The sequence below is a fragment of the Schistocerca nitens genome, chromosome 6, assembly GCF_023898315.1.
Source record: "Schistocerca nitens isolate TAMUIC-IGC-003100 chromosome 6, iqSchNite1.1, whole genome shotgun sequence".
NCBI classification, from domain to species: Eukaryota; Metazoa; Arthropoda; class Insecta; order Orthoptera; family Acrididae; genus Schistocerca; species Schistocerca nitens.
Window position 1 is genome coordinate 177,456,689 of NC_064619.1, and position 22,336 is coordinate 177,479,024.

General features: G+C 44.4%; 1 protein-coding gene across 3 annotated transcripts in view; it reads right to left on the reverse strand.

Annotated features, from left to right (window-relative positions):
* The window catches only part of LOC126262576 (myocyte-specific enhancer factor 2), an 888,576-nt gene that overhangs the window by 781,982 nt on the left and 84,258 nt on the right, over positions 1–22,336 (reverse strand). The window lies entirely within an intron of this gene.

Sequence of the window (22,336 nt, forward strand, 5' to 3'; positions counted from 1 at the left end):
CACAGCTCGATGAAACTTGGACCATACTTTGAAAGAACTGCTACAGTATAGTACAGGAGGTAACTGAAAGGAATACGCAGTGAGACGAAAAGAAGTGACACTTTTATTCAAGGATGTCGACTACACTGACGTCATCGCGATTCATAATGGTCCCCTGCACGTATTGGATGTATCATGGATGTCAATGCATACTCTGCAGCGTGCTCTGATGCTGGCCCGAAGTTTGCTAAGGTGTTCTAGTGAAAGGGCGTTCCATTTCTCCAGGAGTGCGGCTGACCACTGCTGGATGGTCGTTGGTGCATGCGGACGTGCTGTGCAACGCATACCACGCCTGTTAGATGGAATTTCAATCGGGAGAACGGGCATACCAGTCCATTCATTGTATATCCTCTCGTTCCAAGAGCTTCCCCAACTGCGCTATTCAGTGCGGTCACGTGTTGTCATCAATAGAAATGAAGTTACGGTGGAATGTACCTCTGAAAAGATGCACGAGGAGAAGGAGTATAGAGTCAAAATAACGTCGAAATTATGCCTTCCCACACCATAACACCTGGACCACCAAACGGTCATGTCTGACAATTCCTGAGGCACCCTCATATGGCGAAAAGTGGGAAGACGTAATGCACCCAGGAACCAATTTATTAAATGCTGTAAGAGGACTATATCCTAACCACAAATATCACGCCCCCCACCCCCCTACTTTAACATCACCTCTTCCGTACTTCACCGTCAGCATTACACATGACGGCGGATAGCGTTTTCCAGGCATTCAGCAAACCCAAATCCCCTCCATTAGATTGCCACTGAGTATAATGTGATTCATCACTCCGAATCTCTCGTTTCCTGTCATTCACTGTCCAGTGGCGCCGCACTTTACACCATCTCAAATGGTTCAAATGGCTCTGAGCACTATGGGACTTAACTTCTAAGGTCATCAGTCCCCTAGAACTTAGAACTACTTAAACCTAACTAACCAAAGGACATCGCACACATCCATGCCCGAGGCAGGATTCGAACCTGCAACCGTAGCGGGCTCGCGGTTCCAGACTGTAGCGCCTAGAACTGCTCGGCCACCCCGGCCGGCTTATACCATCTCAAGTGTCTCTTAGTACTGACTGCAGAAATGTGTCACTTATGAGGAACTGCTCGACCACTTTTCCCCATACTTTTAAACTCCTTATGCACAGTGATTGTCCCAGCTGGACTGCTGATAGCACTTTGGAAGTCACGAGTGATACCTTCTGCTGATTTCGTGCGATTTTGTATAACCGCCCTCCACTGTGCTCGAAGGTCCGTGTCTGACATTACATGATGTCTACTTGGGTTTTGTTTAGCTGTCATTGTTCCTTCACGTTTCCATCATCAACTGTCGACTCGAGCAGCTTGAAAAGAGGTGAAGTGTCCCTGATAGATCTGTTACTAAGGAAACGTCAAATGACCAGTCCATGACCGAGGTCACTGGATTGACCGACCCATTCTGCTGTTACCGTGCCTCGACTGACAACACTCGACTGACAACACAGTATTCCCCGTCTCTTTTACGATGGCGCCTCCGCCACTCGTGTATCTAGTCGTCATTAACGCATTACATAGTGGAGTCCTGATACTTTTGACAGATAGTACATGTTGCTGCCGATCGCAGGTGTGAACTACGATGATGGAGAATGATTAGATGTAATTTCGTGGAGATGAGCACTGGGAAATCAGTTGGGAGGGTTGGTGGTCGAATGCAGCGCCGCCGGCGGCCTGCACGCAGAGATCCCGTCACGGTCGCCAGGGCGCCCGCCGCGAGCAGCGCGCTAGGCCGGCCGCGCCCCGCCCCGCCCCGCCCTGCGCTCATTACGGCGAGTTTACCTGCCGGCGCCATCAGCCGGGAACTCATCACTTTAAAACGCCGGCCGCCGGGCCCGAGCCCAAGCCGGCGGCATTCCGGCGGCGCCTCTTCGCGGTCCGGCGCGATTACCGGACCCGCTCTCCAAAGGAACGGACTCTCAAGAGCTTTTCTTTCTGGGATCCAGTTCCTGGTTGGCACTGTAAAGTTTCGTAGTGTTAAAGCACTCTGCCATCAGACGAACTCAGACCAGCTTTAAGATACTGCGAGGGACATTCAAGAATTAAAGAGACAAATTTATAGAACTGAAATTGTTTGTACGAGGGATTTTGTACTTTCATGACTTTACGTTCGCCTCACTGAGATGAGCTGTCAACAGCGATTAAAATTGTTTCGTTAACAACCTCAATATTGCATTTAACGAAGGCAAGTCCGCTTGAAGTTTCCACATTAGCTGACGTTCATAGTGATCCTTTTCTTTTTGCGAAGGTGCAAAACCGACTAAAATCTATACTCGAATGATTGTGCAACATGGTGAAAGTCGTATGAACAGCAAAAATTTTTATAACTGGGTAGACGAGTAAAAAACTTCAAAAACGGCCAAACTTCAGTGACTGACGAGCAATGTCCTGGCCAGCCAGCTGAAGTGTCAATTCCTCCGCTTAAAACACGGATTTACAATATAATTCGTGAAGACCGACATTTCACAGTTGAACGTACAGGGTGTTGGGGAAATTCCCGTTGCGAGGTTCTAGTACTTGCACAGGGGAGTGAGCACATAATTTCGTGAATAGGAACCTATGTCTGTACACACACCGTTTCCGTGCTACAGCCGGTTGAAAACGTGTTTGCTAGGCAAAGTATACAACGGGGTAGTCATGGCAAGGGGTGGTCACACCGGATCGGCTGATGTCATTTCATGTCTATTCTACCTCTCTGACCTGCTTTGAGCCTCATTCACGTGTGTGTCAGTGTTACAGCAACATGGTTGGTTACACGTTTGCAGAATACACCCAAATGATCCTTCTGAATGGCGAAACTCACGGTAATGGAAGAGCCGCTCTTCGCCTTTATGAAGATCGTTCTCCACAACGTCCGACTCCATTGCATAACCTTTTCGCCACAGTTACACAAAAGCTTCGAGGCAGGGCTACCTTCACGTCACCAGGCGTGAATGTTGTGCTCCAAGGAGACGCCACAAACCCGAATTGGAAGAGGCCGAATTGCATCACGTGGAAGAGAACCCGTCAATGAATACACGAACAACTTCTTTGGCAACTAATTTTTTTACATAATCTTGCCTATTGACATGTTTAGCAACGTATGTTCCGGTATAAACAGCATTTTCCAGTTAACGACCAAGCAAGCTGTAGTATGATAGGGGACAACGAATCTCCCACGCAGTGTGCACGTTGTCTTTTTATTACTTTTTACATCTTTCATCCCCTGCTCGTCAGAGTAAAACGGGCTGTTGTAGAATTCGGTTCTTTTCAGACAAATTCCACCAAATTGGATGCCCTGAAATATTCCCAATTGCGAAATTTGGGACAAGATCTCCAATTTTCGCAACTGCCTCATAATCTGAGGCAGCCTCTCTAAAACAATGGCTGGAATAGGAAGAACCGGAACTGCTTTTAATGTGTTTCTGGTAGGCAGTCTTGATTTTTTATGTCCCATTGACATCGAGCTTATTACAGACACTGCCCTCCCTCTGGAGGACGTGGTTGGGAAGGAACTGGCCGTGAAGTAACTGAAGGAATCATTCTTGCATTCGACAGAACAATAAAGGGAAAAACAACAAATTCTGATTACGTGTCTCAAACGCTGCCGACACCTCGCTCAACAGTCTTAAGCAGCCCAGATTCTTAGAAAAATGTCAGATCGAGTCACTGTAAAAATGAAACCATTAAGCTTTATTACCGCTGCAAACGCTTCACACACGGCCGTACACAATCTTATCTGCTATACTGAAACTACTGTGGCATTTGTTTGCAGGCCATGACAGAACAAAATAAAACAGCATCCCTGTGTCAGAAGCTTGTGGATATAACGTAGCAGGAAACGAGAGGGAGTGTCATTTTAATGGCAGGAAGTGAAAGCTTCGATTGCTAGTTTGTAATGAATGAGGGAATGGCATCTTCTGAAAATATTTCCCCTTTGTCGAATGGAAACACGGGGCCCGCGTTCTGCGACACGTCGAAGTTCACAAGACCATCTGTCGCCAGCTTCACAAGAGGACGCATTTTCCCACAACTCCTTTACGACGTAAAGAAATAAGTTTTTTCGCCTTAGAATGCATGATATTCACAAAAGTTTTGCTACTGCAACGCCTTTAAAATTACGGCATCTCAAAAATAAATGTTTAGTTTGCTATTACTACAGATGCCAGTGCCTCGAATAATGGATATCTAGTCAGTCATGGCGGGGCAAGATAAAGCAAAGACTACAGCAGGCAGAGGAGGCTAGAATAACGCCATAAGCAATGACTGCGATGGCATGCCTGAACTACGATCTCTACACAACACGGTTGCATGAGTGAAGATTGGAAAAACGCTTATGGTTCCCTATTAACACGTCCGAGATCAAAAGTTATGGCTGTGAAATAACTGATAAGTTGTGCGGTTGTGTAATTCACTATACATTATAACAGTAATAATACTAATGGAAAGTTCATTCGACATATTAAGGAATTTTTTGCGCACAATGTGCACGAACGTAAAGCAAGACAATATCAGTGCCACTGCTTCACCGACTCGGAGACCATTAAACGCAAGTAGTCACAAATTCATCTTTTTACCGAAGCTGAAGTTCATCGCTCACATGATTGTACTTGAAACAGTTATTGCAAAACGAACTTCAGAAGTGTTTGCTCGAATTATTATCCACGAGCGTACCAGAGTCTCAGTGTGAACTGAATTCAGTTTGGCGGATAGTACCACAGCGTAAGGAGCTGCCAAGTGAATCTCAATGCCTCTCTCAACTCCCCCCCCCCCCTTTTTTTTTCAACCCACACAGTTACTTACCTCTGTATATTGCAACTGGACTTGTCTCTAACTAACTTTATCGAACATAGCACATTCTGTTTAATACAAAACACTACGTATCATATTAGCGCAAAAACCTTTACTTCTAGTGCGTTGCTGTCGAGGAATACGGTAGCAGATACGCAGTCTGGCTTCGGAGGGGCCTACAGTATTAGCCGTACGTCAGCTAGCCGTTAAACCATTGTAAACCACACCCATCTTCAGCTTGACTCTCGAAGGCTGGAATTCATCATCTGGGGGAATCATATTGCCATCAGTACACATTAAAGCTTTTAATAACTGCTCTCCTAATGAAGTAACATCAAAACGGGATAGATCTTTTTTTCTTATACACTTTTTTTTAAATAAATACTGAACTTAAACTATGAAACTGCCGTAAGGTTTACATTGTCAATAATGAAATGATCTTTCGCAGAAGAACTACGATGGCTATTCAGAAAGTAAGTTGGTTCCGACCGGCTGCGAAATGGAAACCACAGTGCATACCAAAAATGTTTTATTTGCAACAATTAGCCAATTACTTCTATTAGCTGACTGCAAGTACCGAGAATTTGTTGTTAAATCTTTAAATGCTGCAGAGTCAGATACCAAATGCGCTAGTCCATGTCATTGACGAAGGAATTTACTTCGAAAGATTTTTTATGAATACACTGTACCGCCTTAACGTTGGCGCATACTAAAGCGCTGAAAAAGCAGACAAAATAAAGCACTGTTCACGTAACAGAAACTTAACTTAGCTAATAATTTTGTTACAAAACAAGTACAAGAACGTCTTATGTGTTCAAGCAGAAGAAAAATAAAATAGTGAATATCAGCTATGATGACTAAATGTTTCATTCGTATTCATTTCATCCACCGCACTACAAAGCAACACTAAGGTAGGGAAGCTGCTTCAACGCTGATCGATAAATAGTAAGATACACCGTTAAACAGCAGTATTACCTACTTCATGGAATCCTGTTATGTGCCTTGAACAGAAAGCGCCAAGGAAGCAATTCGCTTTGCTCCCGCTCCTTAGTGAATATTACCTTGAAGCTAAATTGATTTTATTACTACAATCAGGCCAACTGGCTGTGTCCTTGGCCTTGTATTCACTGTCTGTCACAGACGTCTGCGTTGATCACATAAACTCACTGCGAAAGTAACTTTCACGCGACAAAATACACACTTTCCGTCTCGGAAAATACTGTAAATCTAACTTCTAAAATCAGTGGCGCAACTCTTTGTAAGGATGCTCTACAATGTCAGACAATGTTTCAAAATAAAGACCTCACACACACTCTCATCTTCTTTTCCTCAAGGCATTACATTTAAGAAAATATTTTATCTGTTTCATGCGGCCCCACCAAAACTTTCACCGTCGCAACAGTGTCACGACTGATAAACAAGCATTCCCCATTCTTTCTTGGAAAGCTACCCTATCTGTTATCATTATTATAGCTTACCGTATCAATATTTTTTTTTCTGGAATACACTGTTATACAATATTTTTAATCTGCGTTCGGATTAGTTGCCTGGTTAAATGTTTCAGGTTCTGACGCTCAACAAGGCCACAAGAGCCCGTATAAAATTATTTTCACGAAATGTCAGACTAAGGCTTACAAAACTCTGTGCTCCCAATACATTAAAAACAACAGCAATAGTAATCAGATAAAATATTTCTCGACTGAGCATCTAATAGCAGTACGAAGGTATTGAGAACTATTCTTCAGATATAGCAGGCTCATACCTAATAATTTTAAACTTAGGAACAGTCAATCTTCGGATTTGTCTGCATGCGTGGACACACACACACACACACACACACACACACACACACACAAACGCACATACAGGCATACATACACACAGCAGCCTACGTTTCGTTACAGGCAACAGGTGTACCGCTTGACACAGCTCTCACTTCGATGCCATTTGCTACATTCTCATCTCCGAATTTTCTGTCATTCTCATGCAAGAACGTCGAGATTATTTTTTTTTTTAATTGACTGCATGTAAAAACCTGCACAATCATATTGGGTCGCTGTTCGAAAGGTCGAACGTCCATTTTGTCTGAATCGTTACCAGAAGTCATTATAAACACATTCCCCGGCCGGCCGGGGTGGCCGAGCGGTTCTAGGCGCTACAGTCTGGAACCACGCGAACGCTACGGTCGCAGGTTCGAGTCCTGTCTCGGGCATGGATGTGTGTGATGTCCTTAGGTTAGTTAGGTTTAAGTTCTTGGGGACTCATAACCTCAGAAGTTAAGTATCATAGTGCTCAGAGCCAACCAAACACATTCCCCCCACAAAACAGAAACAGAGAAATGCCGCGTAATGCACTGCAGGTGTAAGACTTCCCACTCGACGTCAGACTTGTGTCGCTGCCCAGTTATGCAGACAGCTTCTCAGTTGGTCCCACAAAGCGGTGTAGATCCTGTTCCAGACCTTTTCACAACAGAAAACCTAAGGATAGCCGTCAGGAACAGAACCCACGCGTTTTACACGGTCGGGCAGAAACACTAAACCGCCGCGCCACAAAGGAGTTATCCGAACGGGACGAAAATCATTAGATGTGATGTGTATACCTACAAACAAATGACTACCATTTCAGAGAAAATGGATGATTCATTCAAGAGAAAGTGCTTCAGAAATTGAGCAAGGAAGTAATGCGTTAGTCCTTCTCTGGCCCTTATCAAAGCAGTTCTTCGGCTTGGCATTGGTTTATAGAGTAGTTGGGCGTCCTGACGGATATCGAGCCAAATTCTGCTCGATTGGCGAGTTAGATCGTGGTTGGGGGCCCTGTCGATAATGCTCCATCCATTCTCAGTTGAGGAGAGTTTCGGTGATCTTGCTGGCAAAAGTAGGGTTTGGTAAGCACGAAAACAAGCAGTAGAAATTCTCGCAGTCTTCGGGCGGACATTATCTCGCTGAAAAGAAAGTCCAGGACGGTTTGCCATGAAGGGCAACAAAACGGAGCGTAGAATATCGTCCACATACCGCTGTACTGTAAAGCTGCCGCGGACGACAACCAAAAAATTGTTCAAATGGCTCTGAGCACTATGGAACTTAACATATGAGGTCATCAGTCCCTTATAACTTAGAACTACTTAAACCTAACTAACCTAAGGACATTACACACATCCATGCCCGAGGCAGGATTCGAACCTGCGACCGTAGCGGTCGCGCGGTTCCAGACTGAAGTGCCTAGAACCGCTCGGCCACAGAGGCCGGCGACTACAACCAAAGGGGTCCTGTTATGAACTGAAATGGCACCCCAGACCATCACTCCTGGTTGCCGGTCCGTATCGTGGTCGAGTCGACAGTCAGGTTTGTATCACATTACAGTCCAGGGATTCTGCAGACACGTCTTCACTGCTCTGTTCGAAGCGGGACTCATTACTGAAGACAACTCTGCTCCAACCAATGGGATCCCAGGCCGAAGACGTGTCTGGAGACGGTCCGGGCGGCACGGGATCCATCCTGACTGTCGCCCTCCATACGGCTCCACAATCAGGACTGATGGTGTGGTATGTCATTTCTTTCCATCCTCTTTGGTTGTCATCCGCGGCACTCTTACAGCATAGCGTTACGTCGACGATATTCTGCGCCTCGCTTTGTTGCCCTTCGTGGCATGCCGTCCTGGGCTTAAACTTACCTGCCCGCACACGCGAGAGTTTCTACTGCTTGTCCCTGGGCTCGCCAAACTGCCAGCAAGGTCGCCGTATCCCTTCCCAACTGAGAATGTTTGGAGTATTATGGGCACAGCCCTCCAATTATGTCTGGAATTTGGCGACCTTACGCTCCAGCTGGACAGAATTTGGCATTATATCCCTCGGAAGGTCATCCAACATCTCTATCAATCACTGTCAAAAGGAATACCTGCTTGCATAAGGGCCAGAGGTAGACCAACACGTTATTAACTTACTCAATCTACGAAGCTCTTTCTCTTGAATGCATCATCCAATTTTTCTGACATTATAATCACTTGTTCCTCTGTACATGTACGTCATATCTACCGTTTTCGGTCCAATTCGGATAATTCCTTCATGATGCATCGCTTTTTTTTTTCTTCTTTATCTTAGAGTATACTTGGATGCGAAGAAAGTGAACGCCAAATTGTCGCTTGATTTTTTAATTGGTCCTTGTGGCAGCTACTACATTCTTAATGGCCGCTTCTCCAACGTATATGTATAAAGCTAATAAATAACGCTTTTTTACATACTGATACTGAGAAAGTATCAATCTAATACGAAGGACTTTTCACCTTCATTGCATGTTTCATTTCGTTGTATTGCCTGTGCGAGCAACATAGTTGGATTTGTATTCAGGTTTGGACAGCGAATTGTATGTATTCCCAGGGTTTATGATTAGCGGCTAGTGAGGATGGGGCAACGTAGCGATGCTGTTTTCTATCGAAAAATTCACGAGCTGCTAGTGACGTATGCGCAGGCACATTATCCTAGCGTAATTTTCATTTATTGTTAGAAGCAAATCTTAGTAGATTACATAACACGAATGGCATGAAGGTTCAAGTAGCACACCCGAAAGTTCATTATATTCTATCACTGACATCAGAATATAATGTGAGCAACGTCTGACTGGGCGCGTTTAAGTGGGGGTTGCTTCTGAGGCCAGTGCTGGGACCACTGCTATTTACATATATATGACTGCTAATATGACAGGTGATTCTAAAATATTGTTGTGTTTGTTGATGACACTATCTTGTTAATGAAGTATGTCAAGAGCAACCTAGGCAACGTGCCAAATACTGCACTTCAAGACATAAGCTTATGGCCTGTGGAAAACAAGTAGCTGACACACCAAAATTAGACTCTGTTTTTTACAGTTTCAAACATACAATTCAGATAAAACTGACGTTCTGATTATACACAATGGGCATTTGATTAGTGAGCCCGAACAATCCAAATTGCAAGCTGTTTAAATACATGGAAAGCTGTCAAGGAAAACATGTTCATCAGAATGCTGCTCAAAAACTGAATGCTGCTATATTTATCATTACAACAGTATCTACAATAAGTGAGAGTCCAACGCGAAAATTAGTCTATTTTGCTTATTTTCATTCACTTATAGAATGCGGTAGTATATTCTGGGATAACTCTTCCCATGCAGAAAAGATGTTTTTGACTCAAAAATGGGCAGTGCGACGATGTGGTCGTGTAAGCTCACGAACCTCTTCTCGACCCCTGTTCAGAACTCCCGAAATTCTGACACTGGCCTCTGAATACACATTATCTTTTATGTCATTTGTTGTTAACTATATGAGCTTATTCCAAAGTATTTGCGGCATTCATTCAGTTAATACTAGGCAGAAATCCTGTCTGCATTTGGACTGCACTTCCTTAACACTTGTGCACAAAGGCGTTCAGTATTCCGCTGGATCAATGAAAAAATGTTAGCAGCAATCCTGGAACTTCAAATTTAAATTTCCTAACAGCTCAGTCATATTCCGTTGGTTGTCATGTTGTTGATTATACTAATATTTACTCAGCAGCTTGCCGACCGCGTACGATACGCGCAAAAAAAATCTCATTCGAACTGGTTTCAGGTATGTGTAAAGCTTCCAAGGGGCCTTAGTTTCGACGTCATACACATATTAACAAATATCATCACCAGTTTAAGAGCTCTGGGTCCCAAATTTTCATATTCCTTGTAATACCCGTAGCCACAGATGACTGCCGATGCCCCCCTTTAGGTTACCTGACCTGAAAAGTTCAGGGTGGCTACTAAGGGGTCTACGACGTTGCCGTCATGAGTCGGTTCTGTTTGAACTAATTTTCAGACAAGACATTCAGAACACTCTCATACGAATCTGTGGCTCTGGTACAAAATTTAACGTGGTACCTCTTTCTTTCTATAGCTGTCAAACTGAAAGTTCCCTCCATTACAATAACACAATCACGAAACTTATTCGTGATATTTTAAAATTTTTCTATGAAGCATTATGCTTCTGTGGCAAGTGTCTATAAAAACAAAGGAGAAGCATGTCTGACTCACCTTTGATGATTAGCTTCCTCACATTGCGATTTTGTTATAACCTCACTAGACGTTATCGAGGTCGTTACGGTGATAAATACGTGACCACCATAAACGTTTAGTCTAAATTTGCGATATATTTGAATTGAAGATTTCACTGCTTCTAGTCTCAGCCACCTATCTGTTGCCAACAATATGTGGCCATTATTACATTTACGTTACCATGGATACTCCTGCAGTTTTAGTAATACATTCTTATTTTCTCTTTCCGATATGCACGGACGAAAGTTCTCATCCGAAAGAAGCATGGTTGATTTTCCTCCTGTTGCAGCAGGTCATGCAAAATTCTTACTATGGAGCGATTTTAGGCTGTCTTTTTTTAAAAAAAAAAAAAGAAAAGAAAAAACAACCCCTCACGAGCACTCCGCAGGAACTTTTTTTTAATTCGTGGGGGTGCGATTTGGGGGAACGCGGAGAAAGGAGAAATTTGTAGCTATAACAGACGCAGAAACGCTAGGGCTTCTGGTATAGACCTCCCCCTCGACTCCAAACCGGAGGACTGCAAACAGTGAGACGAATTTTTTTCTGATCTAAAAATTTTTTCAGTATCATCTTCACCAGACTCTAACACGCAACGCCTTGTTGATGTAATAATCCTTCTCATTCTCTTGCCATCTACAGCTTTCGACCGTGGTTGTTGCAGTTCATTCCACTGATAACATTTTATAATATGGATCTTCTGGTCCTGCCTCTTGTTTTTCCCCCGTGTTATTCCTTCTAAGATGTTTGTTAAGAAGATGTAATTCGAATTAGGTGGCCCGTTAACTAAGTTTTCCATCCCTGTATCATGTTACTCAGTGTCCTTTCCTTTTTCATTTGTCTTCGTATTTTCTGTGTGCATGGAAAACAATAACGAACTTTATAATATTAAATATTCAGTGCTGACGTGTTTGGTAGGTTGGTTACCGCAGGAGGAGAGTCCACACCATTGTAGAATTTAATGCCTCGGAACAGAGGACTCGATACAAGTGACGTATGCGACACTTCAATTTGTCTACGAATTGCGCAAGTAACGCGAGCGACTGAATTCGTCCGGGAACAATTTTCCAGGAACAATGGGGAAGATGAATGGACGACCACAGTAAGTTTAATTTTACTGTAAAGAGCGTAAATACAGGGCCACAAAATGTATTCGTTGGCAAATTATTTAATAAAAGAGAGAAGAAAGCGAATTTGTTATGAAGTGCGCAGCGTCACGCGAAGAAGCCAGTCTGCAGTCGTGACCTTTACAAACTGGCCAACAGAGGGCACCCACACCGACGCACCACCAGCCGCTGCCGAATGGGTTAACACGCGTGCTGCGCCGCGCGAACTGTAATGTTAATGGAACAGAGGTCCCGTGGCGGCAATCTGTGCGGGCGGAAAACCGCTTCTGAGGCTCGCGTTCGATATGGACGCGCGTTGTTTCCACGGCGGGCCGGCCACAGAACTGTCGATGGGGCGATGGCAGGCGGTTTCTGCGCGGCGTCCAAATAATCTACCCCCTCACCGCCGCTCTGCCCTGCCCACGCGACCGAACCGTCAGAGTCAGTGGGCGTGCTGTCCGTCTCCCCCACAAATATTCCTACGCGTAACGTGGGCAATGTTTGCGTGTCAAGTATCAGCAACCGGCACAACTCCAAACAGCCGGCGGTATTTGTCGATACGGTCACAGACAGATTATCACAAAGCGTCGCACATTTGCCGGACTACCACCGCATGTGAAATTTGCAGGAATTGCGAGGTTACGTCCGACACAGCTAAACTGACGTGGCGCAGTATTCAAGTTCGCAGATTTTAATTCGTCTTCAGCCAGTAGTACAGGAGTGGAGCAATGTTCAGCTGCAAAGTCGGAAACTCCACGTGGCTTTCAGCGGATGATGCAGTTGTACGATGGTGGTTTGACAACTTTGGTAATAGAAAAAAAAGGAACGTGTTTGTTCCGTAAAGAACTCTTAATTCACGACATAGTCTCCTCTCAGAGATACATACTTGGTCCAGCGATCCTCTACCTTTTTCATCCCTTCTAAAACATAGGTTCTGTCAAAATCAGCAAAATACTCGTTGACTGCATGCGTCACTTCCTCATTTGTTGAAAATTTCTCCCCAGTAAGCCAAAGTTTCAATTTACGGAACAGGAAAAAGTCACTTGGGACAAGTCTGGTGAATAGGGTGGATGAGGAATCAATTCGAATTCCAATTCATGCACTTTCATCATTGCTGTCGCTGAGGTGTGGGATGGTCCATTGTCCTGCTGAAACAGAACATGCTCTTTTTTGAGCCAACTCAACTGTCAAACGATCCAACAAAGAAGCGTGGTTCAAATGGCTCTGAGGACTATGGGACTTAACATCTGTGGTCATCAGTCCCCTAGAACTTAGAACTACTTAAACCTAACTAACCTAAGGACATCACACACATCCATGCCCGAGGCAGGATTCGAACCTGCGACCGTAGCAGTCGCGCGGTTCCGGACTGAGCGCCTAGAACCGCTAGACCACCGCGGCCGGCAAAGAAGCATAGTACTACCCAGTTATGGTTCTACCACCTTACCAGTAATCTATGAGGATTATTCCTTGGAATCCTAAAAACCGTGGCCATCATTTTACCAGCTGACAAAATGGTCGCTGTCTTCTTCGACGCACTTCCAATAGCCTTGGTTCATCGTTCTGATTGCTCCTTTGACTCCGGAGTCTAACGATGGATTCAGGTTTCATCAACAGTCACAAATCGGCGTAAAAAGTCTTGCGGACTCCGAATAAACATCGCCAGACATTGTGCTGAAAAGTTGTGCCGGATGCGTTTTTTTGGTTGGCTGTGAGCAATCGTAGCACCCACCTGGCACACAGCTTTTTCATAGCCAATTCTCCGTACACAATATTATGCACTCGCTCAGTTGAGTTGCCTAAACTCTCAGCAGTATGACGAATTTTTATTCGGTGATGTTGCATTACCGTATCACGGATTTTGTCATGGTATTCCTTCGTGGCGATCTCGAATGGACAGCCAGAGTGCGCTTGTCCGACCACGTTTAAATTCATTATTCCAAAAGTAAATGATCTTCAATGATGGTGCAGAGTCCGCGTGAACTTCGTCCAGTTCTGTTTTCACACTGGACTCGCATTCGGGAGGACGACGATTCAATCACGTCTCCAGCCATCCTGATTTAGGTTTTCCGTGATTTCCCTAAATCGTTTCAGGTAAATGCCGGGATGGTTCCTTTGAAAGGGCACGGTCGATTTCCTTCCCAATCCTTCCCTCACCCGAGCTTGCGCTCCGTCTCTAATGACCTCGTTGTCGACGGGACGTTAAACACTAACCACCAACCAGTTCTGTTTTCATTTGTGCGGCTGTCCAACCCTTCAGTCCGGTACCCGTACCAGGTAAGAAAGAAGAGCAGCGCGCTTTGTCAGAGGTTCGTCGAGTAAGCGCGACAGCGTCACGGGATGCTCAACCAGTTCCAGTGGCGGACGCTACATGAGGAGCATCACCGCTTGGTTTCCTGTTATAGTTTCCGGACTCTTCGCACAAGAATCAACTAGTCTTTTGCTTACTTCCACGTACATATCGCAAAAGAACTTGGAATCAGAGTTAGAGAAATTCGAGTTCACACTAACAATCGTTCGCCTCCACACACCATTTGCGACTGAAACAGGTAAGTGCGAAAGTAACAGTGGCGTACAAAAATACCCTCCGTCACACATCATCAGGTGGCTTGCGGAGTACAGGTGTGCATGTAGTTGTAGAGTATTACTCACGGATTTAAATCCTCAAGTTCGCAATCGCTGGAATACATTAAGGTGGCGAGGTTTCCTGGCGTGTGTAAGCAGCAAAAGTGGTGCTGTCCTCTCAGCTAACAACTGTCTAAATTCACCACAGTTGAGCTTCATGAATTTACTTATACACGAGGCACAGTTGCGCGGAGGTACAAATTACAATAAGAGCACGCGTATTACACGTACGTGAGTTGCTCTGACACCATAAGGTGAACTCAGTACTTTTACTGACTTCTTAGCACATGGAACTCAACATGCTGTTCTTGACGGGACGGCACTGGACACTGGATGACAAGAGCCGGCCGCGGTGGTCTAGCGGTTCTAGGCGCTCAGTCCGGAACCGCGCGACTGCTACGGTCGCAGGTTCGAATCCTGCCTCGGGCATGGATGTGTGTGATGTCCTTAGGTTAGTTAGGTTTAAGTAGTTATAAGTTCTAGGGGACTGATGACCACAGATGTTAAGTCCCATAGTGCTCAGAGCCATTCACTGGATGACAAGAAACGAGTGATCTGCAGTGATGAACTACGCTGTACTCTGCGGGAATCTGGTGGTAAGGTTTGGGTTTGGCGAATGCCTGGAAAACGTTACCTGCCGTAAGTGTGCACTGCCTATACCGTAGCACACGGAGGAGGTGGTGTTGCGGTAAGGGGATGTTGTTCGTGGTTAGGATGTGGTTCTCCACTGCGTACACTAAAGCACCAGTTCAGAAACGTAAACTATATCATCATGGCGATGCTCCCAGTCACAAAACAGCATCTGTGAGGCAATGGTTTGCGGAGAACAACATTCCCGAAATTGACTGGGCTACCCAGAAACCCGACATAAACCCACCCTTTCGGATGAGTTAGGACGCCGACTTCCCTCCAGACCTCGGCATCCGTCCAAGGTTCTCTGGTATCAACTCTTTGGGAAGAATTGGCTGCCATTCGTCCACAGGCATTCAGACACCTCATTCAAAGTGTCCCCACAAGAATTCAAGCTGTTATGAAGGTGACACCCGCGTATTAATGTCAACCAATAGAAAATTTTTGATTTGATAGTTTCGATTCTGAAACAGCGTTGTGGCTCTACGTTTATGTGGTCCGCGTCAGCGGTGGCCACTGTAAAAGGGCGAGCTTGGACATAACGTGGCAGAAAATCTTACAAATTAAACAATTTACATACTGCGTTCACTTCCAGGAAGAAACTAGACCTATTTGCACTTTTTATCGTTTACTAGTCTCTTGCGAGGGCAGTTAACTGATGTGACGGAAACTACAATGAAATACACCTAGCATAAAAATGAAAGAAACGAGAAGAAAATTTTACAAGTAATAGCAATTTGAGTAAAGATGTTACCGAAAGCATACAGAAGCTAAATAACATAACACATCATAATACTACTGAATATTAAAGAAACAGACGCAAATCACGCCGTCTAGCAAAACGTAGGTTGGTGAGTGTAGTCAGAAAGAAGGAAATTAGTTTTGTTCAAATGTGTTTGAATTCCCAAGGGACCAAACTGCTAACGTCACCGGTCCCTAGACTTACACACTACTTAAACTAACTTATGCTAAGAACAACACACACACCCATGCTCGAGGGACTCAAACCTCCGGCGGGAGGGGCCGTGCTATCTGTGACATGGCGCCCCAAGCCGCGCGGCCACTCCGTGCGGCTTCTGACCTTTCACTCACGGACGAATGTTTGCTTACTCGCGATCTTTACCTCCACAATCAATGCACCTACAGCGAAGCTGCCAAACCGCGGACAAGTTGTTCTAGTTTCCTGAAACGGCAACAGCACGCGTTTAGGGACCACCCACGACAGACAGCCGCACAGTGACCGCAGGGAACTATAACCCACACCGAAATGTAATACGATACCTGCCAAACCAACAGTACAGTGAAGGATAAGACATTTTCACATCCCAGTCACCGGAAACGTGAAGGGATAAGGTACGGAAATAATTAGCCAGAGAAGAGCTTAGAATGTTTAGCATCGCTGACAAAACAAGAGGTCCTGCCCGTGCAGCGCGCTAGCTAGCGAGACAAGGATGTGAGGGAGTCCCCGGTCTATTCGGTGCGATGCCTTAACCCAACCGCATCAAAGGACGAGCTGTATTAGCGTCAAGTTGTTACATCATTTAAATCGTATGGCGAGCTCAGCTCGCAAATGCGCGAGTCAATATACGAATGCATAGAGTTCAGTTTCTAGCAGATAGATGGCTCTTAAATGCTTTTTAAGATGAAGCACAGGCACTGAGTGTCACGTGGTAGCTGATATTAGTAAACAACCAGCATGGCGAAAAGAGTAGTTGGTGGTGATAATGAGGAGGGATTACGGTAATTGCTCTACTTCAGTCACCAAAATCTGATATAAAAAGACACAAACGCAATGAGTTGTCAGCAGCCGTGGAACACGTACACTTAACGCTCTTGTAATCAGGTCCTAGTTATGTATTACATATCTTATAACTATGTTACTGTACACCAAACTTTAAGACATTCTAATGTATTAACAGCCAAAAATGTTTTTCTTAATCACATTACAGCTGTGAAGTTTTTATTTTTTTAAAATCTATACCTGTAAACGCTATTACGCTAGGTTTGTCACGGTATAGTGCGTTCTGTGAAAATGGCTGACAATTCTTCGTGTTTCGTAGTGAAGCATAAGCGTGCAACACCATTAAAAATGCCAAGAAACAATTTGTTCTTAATGTTTTCTCACAAGTTAAAGACAAAATCGGCTTTGAAGTTTTGGCTCTGAGCACTTTGGGACTTAACATCTGTGGTCATCAGTCCCCTAGAACTTAGAACTACTTAAACCTAACTAACCTAAGGACATCACACACATCCATGCCCGAGGCAGGATTCGAACCTGCGACCGTAGCGGTCGCTCGGTTCCACACTGTAGCGCCTAGAACCGGTCGGTCACACCGGCCGGCATTTGAAGTTTTCCGAGGAACTTTAGAAGCCACATAATGGCAAGGCTTCTTTTTTTTCCCAGAACTGGATGCGTAGCTCAGGCGTTAGCGTTGGAAAATGGCAGTTCGGTACTCTGCGCTTTGATACTTCGAATCTCCCTTTGGTCTTTTCTTTTCTTCGTTCAATTCGTATACTTACATCATTTAGACATAAAAATGCATTAAACATACGCTAATTAACATACAGGGTTATTCTAAATGATGGACCCATTTCCAAAACTTCGTATTTATTCAAGTACAAATTCAAAATGAACCAGCTTTATACTAATGAAATGAAAAAGTATCGAAGTTTTTCTCATAGAGTTTGATATCAATTTAATAATTTGTAATTAATTAATTTTTAATAATTATTTAATAATTATAAATATTATAAATGTTCAATGTGCCCACCGTTGGCTGCACGGCAAACATCGACGCAGTAGCCAAACTCGTCCCACACACGCGAAAGCGTATCTGCTGTTACTGAGTGCACCGGCAGCAGTGATCCGGTTCCGCAGATTGTTCAGAGTGGGTGGTACACGTGGGACGTAAACAGCTTCCTTCACATAACCCCACAAGAAATAGTCTTAGGGTGTTAGATCAGGAGATCTCGGTGGCCAGAAGCGCAGAGCCAGGTCCTTAAGTCCCCTGCGACCGATCCAGCGTTGAGGAAGGAAGGGAGCCACTCAAAAAGCCTCGCACATCACGGCGCCAATGGGGCGGAGCTCAATCCTGTTGGAAAATGAAGTCCTGGGAATCTTCCATAACTTGAGGGAACAGCCACTGATACATATCCAGGTACATGATCCCACTACGGTTTCTTTCCACAAAGGAAAAAGTCCATAAACCTTTGTACGGGATACGGCATAGAACTCGTTGATCTTCGGTTGAGTCTCTTTCGTGTTGGAATGGTGAACGTGGATTTTCCAAACCCCATATGAAAACATTCATCTCTAAAAATTACACGCTGTAGAAATGCTTCATCCTCCATCTTCGCTAGCACATAACCACAAAATGCGAGACGCTTCTCTTTTGTCATTGGGGGTTGAGAGCCTGCACAAGTTGTAATCAGTGGGGCTTGTACAGCAAACGCCGTCTCAGAACTTTCCATGCAATCGGTTGGGGTATTCAAAGTTCTCGACTGGCTCTATTGGTAGACTTACCGGGACTGCGCACAAAACTTCGTTGAATACGTAGCACATCATCCTCTGACGCACGCGGTCGACATGTGCTTTTTCCCTTGCACACACTCCCAGTCTGTTTAAATTTCGTAAAACAACGGTTAATGGTATTACGAGTTGGTAGTTGAATACCGAATTTGGTACGAAATGCCCGTTGCACTCCAGTTTGCGACTCACTTTTCCCTTTTCAAGAACGGAGAAGAACCTTGTACTCCACAGTGGCCATCCCACTCACAACTAACAGTGAAACATTCCTTAAACGTATGCTAATTAACATATATCTGATCATCATCTTTTGTAATAAATGCACGTCTTCTCGTTTATAATTATGTATCACTCGTAAAAATTGCGCCTTTCATTGCAGATATAAAATATTAGTTATCGACATTTCATAAAGGATTGTTACTAAATATTGTTTAACTTAAGAAAACATAACAAATTAAATTTTGGGAAAATTCAGATACTCTTCACTTGGCTTAATTTTTTTACACCACAGATGTGGTCTCATACCAGCCAAGGTGATAAGAGCCATAGAGACATGTAAAACAATTTTCACAGCATCAAGCACACCGTTTAAATGCTGCAATGTAATCTAAACTCAACAGAATTGATCAGTATTTAAGTTAGGGGATTTGTTGCGAGAAATAACAAGACATTTAAGGTGCGAGACGTGTTGAAAATAATGCACGTAGCTTTGTCACACATCATTGCAGATCGCTGGTGGGATACAAAACAGTACGTCATAAAAAAGAGGAAATAATGTTGTGCATGGATGTCTTCGTGGATTCTGTTGTTAGTTGGCTCGTTATCAACGTAGCAGATGACTGTTCCAGTACTAAAGATTGGGATGGTTCAGTACGTAGGTACATGGTGAAATCCCTGTAAGACACTTTTACGTCGCACTTATCTCGCTCAGAAAAATTACCCTGCGTTTAAATTAGCCATTTTCATTACGTTTGTTTTTAATTACAATACTGTGTCAGCTAAGAATGAGAGCTTGTTACATTTCCTGTCTGGTACCATGAGGAGCATACTGCCAGAGTTATGCTAAATATTACTTCATTCTGTTTACAAATTAAATGAAAGTTGAAGCTACTTTGTTTCTCTATTCGTCTTTATTCACGTTTTGACTGTAACTGTTTGCATTACTACAGGTTAGTTGGACCAGCTGGCTGGCTGTCCAAGTTAAATGTGCCGGTAAAGCTGTTGTCCCGTATTGGCTCTGAGCACTATGGGACTTAACATCTGAGGTCATCAGTCCCCTAGAACTTAGAACTACTTGAACCTAACTAACCTAAGGACATAACACACATCCATGCCCGAGGCAGGATTCGAACCTGCGACCGTAGCGGTCGCGCGGTTCCGAACAGAAGCGCCTAGAACCGCTTGGCCACTGCGGCCGGCTGTCCCGTATTACCGCTGAGTCGATGCGCACGTAATGCGGAGCATACAACTGTTTTTGCATCGCGTTTATTCTTATGATGAACGCGGTATAGAGACCGTAAAGTTACACGAGTACGCGTACCACCGCTATGATACTTAAGCCAAAACCACGGGCTCATTTCCCCACGCACATACCTCCGAGAGAGAGGAAAACGGATGTCAACAAAAGGAGTGTTGTGTGTTGCTCAAGAGAAAAAATCAGTGGAAGGGCGTGTCAGTGAAAAAAAAAAGTTGTGTTGTTCTGTGTTTAGAGACAGAGAGGTGGCGCAGTGGTTAGCACACTGGACTCGCAATCGGAAGGACGACGGTTCAAACCCGCGTCCAGATTTAGGTATTCCGTGATTTCCCTAAATCGCTCCACTCAAATGCCGGGATGGTTCCTTTGAAAGGACACTGCTGATTTCCTTCCCCATCCTTGACACAAGTCGATCTTGTGCTCAGTCTCTAATGACCTCGATGTAGACGGGACGTTAAACGCAATCTTCCTTCCTTTCCTTCCTCAACATTTAGAAGTGTTTGGGATCTGCGATACCCAACAATCATACTAGCACATATGTAGAACAATCGCATTAGCTGGTATGCATTAAATCCGATTTCACAGCAGCAGTAGGACGTGATTGTATTGTCTAGACCGCTTATCTGGTAGATTGGTAGATTGGCCAGCCTCAGCGAGGGTTTTAAATTGTCTTCTATGCTCGTTAAGGCAAAGTCGCGGCTGGTCCACAGCCTCTATCTCCGGAAATATGATGCACAAACAATTACAATACCAAACACAGCAAAGTTAGGACATATAAAATCACTGAAAAATTCTGTCATCTTTTACCTTCTCGTTCTCTCTCTTTCCTAGCATTTATCCCGTCGTGCGGCATCCTCTGTTTACATGAAATGGCTTTTCCGCGCGATGTAGACTGTTTTTTCAGTGATTTTATATAGCTTATAAGCTTGCTGTTTCCCAAAAACGTTACCAAAAATTTTGAAAGTTTGCACACACAGATGTCGCAGACATAAAAAAGAAAAAGAAAAAAAAAAAACAGGATGCCGCGGGACCGGATAAATGCAAGGAAAGAGAGAGAACGACAAAGTAAAAGATGGCAGATGGAAGTGGAAAAAGGCGTGGAAATGGGATAGGAAACAGCAGCAAAACGTGAACGGATCGGTACTACAAACCAGGGAGTCGAAGGACCATTCGATGACCAAGAAAAATCAAACCGGAAAAGAATTAACATAATTCGTATTTCAAAGAAGACAATCGTTTTACATCTTTTTGCTCCTCTGTTGATGGATCCGGCGTGCGTAAAGGGAAACCTACGTATCCCTCAGTGACTTCAACAAAGATTCTAAATTTCACTGACAGAAAAGTGACGTGGTATCCTTCCGCCAAGTAGCATCCGATTCTAGTGAATGAAGTTCGATATTTCTGTGTCTGGGGCGATGTCAACTGAGTTATAAATGAAAAATAACAAAGAAAGTAAATATACAGCTCTTAGGAGTGGCAACAGTAGTATTTAAGTACTATTTAAACAGAGCCAATCTTATTCGCTGTAACTATAGTCCGGTTACAATTGCCGGCCGCTGGTGGCCGAGCGGTTCTGGCGCTACAGTCTGGAACCGCGCGACCGCTACGGTCGCAGGTTCGAATCCTGCCTCGGGCATGGATGTGTGTGTTGTCCTTAGGTTAGTTAGGTTTAAGTAGTTCTAAGTTCTAGGGGACTTATGACCTCAGCAGTTGAGTCCCATAGTGCTCAGAGCCATTTGAACCATTTGAACCGGTTACAATTTCTAACAGTTGACGTCTGCCACTTGTCGCTACTGAGTTGCCACATTTGCTGGGAGCTACCGCAAAGTTACAGGTGGCACATAAAGACGACAAGTTACTCCACAAATGCTGTTAACTGTGTTAACGCGGAGCAATGTTGGAAGTGGGTGCGCGAGGCACGTCGGAAATGTGAGACGTTCTATCGACGGCTGACGATAAGTGGCCAACGAGTGAACTGCGGCAGACGACGCGTTTCGTAGCTCTCAGTTTAAACTCATGTCCTAAGACAACCACAACCTCGTGATGTGCAATACATGCGAGACAACGGCAGTCAGAAATCTGCAGC